We start from the raw sequence: 3,648 nt of genomic DNA, 5'->3' as shown, positions 1-3,648 counted from the left end.
CCAGCGTAGAACAAAGTGAGCTCTTGTCATTTTCAATCACACGGATGAATCAAGAGAAAATATTGTAAAGTGAAAAGAAATCGATGCAGAAAGTACAAATACTGAATGATTATGCATATGTAGAGTCGATCATAAAGGAAAAGAATAGAATAGGTGTTACAGAAGGTTGAAAGGAAAATCACAGGTAAATAAGGGGAATAAATTCCAGTAGTCTGTCATCCAGAGGAATGACTGTTGTTAGAATAATATATTGTGTATTTCAAATTAGCTGGAAGACAGGATTTTGAATGTCTCACTGAAACAAAGAAATGTTTGAAGGAATAGATATGCTAATTAGTAACCTAATTTTATCATTAAACCACATGTAAATGTATCAAATATTATATTCTACATAAATATGTGCAATGATGTGTGAATTAATTTTTAAAATAAGATTTATACTATTCTTGTATTTCTTCCACATTCATATCCCCATTTGTGTATACCTTCATGATTCTCATGTGTTTAAAGGAAATTTTCCATGTTCCAGGTTTTTTATAAACTAGAAATTGATTTCTTCTCCTCATTTTCTATCACTTTCATATTTCCTAACCTCATCAATAAGGAAATGAATCTTCAATTCTCTATAATTTTAAAATACATTCCTTTTTTAACCCAATGGCTTGTATTTTGTTTTTTGTTTTGTTATAAAGATATCTTCTTACTTATTTGTTTCATATTTTTATCTATTTCATACTCAGATGTTTAAACTCAAATGTGGAATTAAGGTTTTATGCTTTTCTTTTTTCATCATCTAATAATCCTAATTTCTTAACATCAGCTACTCTAATCTACCCTTTTCTCATCAATAAGCTCTATTTTCAGCTCTCTTATATAGAGCATTTATTCTGTTGCTTAATTTTAGTTTCCTCATAATTACATATGGTTTTTATTACCATGGACTTTCTGTTTAGCATTAACATGTTTCAGGGAATGGTTTCTCTTTCTTATCTTCTTAATTAATATATATGTCTATTTATTCTATTATATAGATTCAAATAGTATATACATTTCAAGTATATATTCTATAGAAACTCTTCACACAAAATCCATCTAGACTGCATATACAGACACATTATGGAGTCAACTTATTTATTCTTTCTTATTTATTTGTGCTTTTAATTTTGTCAAATCTTTTCATTTTATTGAGTATCTCCTTAATGTTTGCTTCTTTTGCTCAACATTGGTAGATGAGAATGACAGTTCAGCGTTCTTATTCATGTGCTTGCATTTAAACTTGAAACGCAGAGACAAAGAGAGAGAAGTGCACCTGTGGACCAATTCACTCCCCAGATGCCTGGAATTGCTGTACGCTAGGTGGAAGTCAGCTAGCCCCAAATTCAATCCTAATGTTCCAGGATTGACTCAAACTCAATGGAATGCAGGTGTCCTAAATGGCATTTTTCTTTTACTTCCTCTTCTTTCTCCTCCTTATTTTAGATTTACCTCTTTGAAAGGCACAGCAGTGAATATAGGGGAAGGCACACACACATCCACACAAAGAGAGACAAAGAGAGAGAGATGGAGATCAATCCCAAATTTACTCATTAATAAAATCAAATGCTACAATGGCCAGGTCTGGGCTGGGCTAAGCTCAGAAGCCAGGAGTATCATTCCGGTTTTCTCCCACACTGGTAGCAGGGTTCCGAGTACTCCGACTCTCTACTGCTGCTTTCTCAAGCATGTTAGCGGCAAGCTGAATTGGAAGCAGAGCAGCTGGGACTTGAACTGACTCTCCAACATGGGATGCTGGCTTTAACCTGTTACACCATAACAGTACTCTCCGCTACCCCACACGAGTGGACTCTGAACTGCTGCACCAAATGCTTGCCTCAGGTCGATGTATTAACTCAGAGGTTGTGCTTCTTTAATTTTGTCCAGTAATTTTATGTATTACTTTTTTTTTCTGTGTCAAAGCATTATAAATTATGTAAACAAGTTTTTCTTTTGAAAAGCATTTTCAAAGCAGTGATTACACTTCGTGACATCACCTTCCCTTTTTTGTTTATTCTTCTGTGTGCGAAGTCAGTATCTTTTGTGTTTACAGCCTATTCATATGTTGAAATTACTGATATCATCGGGCTTTTTTCCCATTTTATTTTCCACTTGTATTTCATTTTAGTTTATTTTCCCCTATCCTATCTCTTATTTGGCTAGATATTATTTTCTAATGTAAGTAGGCCTACTTTATGATTATCTTGGGGTGTAGTCTCATAACTTACCAAGTAGGCTGGAGTCATAATCCAAAACCATCGATCACAGCCAAACACTGTGACAGTTCAGTTGATAGGCTAACCACCTACCCTAGAACAGTTTAATTATGCTAGTACTGAGGCACATTTTTGGGGACTTTGTTTTTTCGGCAACAGTACATTTTACTAAGTCATTTATTCTTCCTGTGTATCTTGTAGCCTCTTCCTGGATCCATTTTTACCTCTTACTGGAATCCTTTTGTTGAAGATTTGGAAGACGTGCTTTGATGTAATATTCTGAGGTGTATGTGTTTCACAATGTTTTTCTCACCCTTTAACTTTATAACATTTGGTTTATAAAAGCTAGGACCAGTACATTAAATGTGTAAATTAAAGCCTTGCAGTATAAGGCTTTCATGCCTATCACAAGAGAATAGAGAAGGGTAGCAAAATTGCCCTCATAGAATACTTTGCATATACTTTAGAAAACCATGTATAAGGATATTTATAGCACCACTATTTAAAATAACTTCAATTGGGGAAGCAACTATGGACTCATTAGCAGTGGAACAGAGTAACTGTGAAATATGGTTTTTAGAATGGGATACTATGGTAGCAGTAAGAATGAATGAACAACTATATGCAATAACACAGATGATTTTTTAACAGCTACAAATGAGTGAAAGAATCCAGAGGAAGGAACGAAGACAAATTCTATGGTTTCATTTATATAACTGTGTATGTGTTTGTGTGTAAAAAGCCCTAATCAAACAACTAGTATCCAATGGTTATTGAGCAGAAAACCACCTGAGAAGGTGGTTGAATTAAGGGATAGGAGGTATATAGCAGTTAAAAAGTCAAATGTATCACTCATAGACCAGACAAATATACCAGCATATTAAAAATAGACTAGTGTGACAATTTTTGTAAAAGACAAATGAAATTTAAAGGTTTTTTTCTTTGACACTTGAAAATCCTGGTTGCATTCTTGTTCTCCCAAACAATGCCTTTTGATATTTTGAAATTGCTTACCTGAAAGGCAGAGTTGCAGGAAAGAAGGCAAGGCAGAGATCTGTGATCTACTGGCCACAACCCATAGGGCTGTAACAGCAGGTCTGCACCAGGTTGAGGCCAGGAACCGAAAATTCCATCTCGTTCTTGCACATGGAAGGCAGGGATCCAAATACTTGGGCCACACCCTCCCAGGTACATTGACAGGAAACTGGAGAGAAAAGCTTAGCTAGAACTCAAACTGCCATTCCAATATAAGATGCAGGTAACCCTTGTGATGCCTTGATCTGCTATGCCAGGATGCTTGCGCATCTTGATTTTCTTAATCCTATCGTTTTAATTTATCTGTTATATATCTACAGATTGGCTTCCGGTAATGGATCCCTGGAATTCAGTGAGTCCTTTA

This window comes from Ochotona curzoniae, unplaced genomic scaffold, assembly GCF_017591425.1.
Source record: "Ochotona curzoniae isolate NIBS_2020 unplaced genomic scaffold, NIBS_Ocur_1.0 contig_3498, whole genome shotgun sequence".
Lineage (NCBI taxonomy): Eukaryota > Metazoa > Chordata > Mammalia > Lagomorpha > Ochotonidae > Ochotona > Ochotona curzoniae.
The sequence above is the reverse complement of the archived record's forward strand: the minus strand, read 5'-3'. Positions refer to the sequence as shown.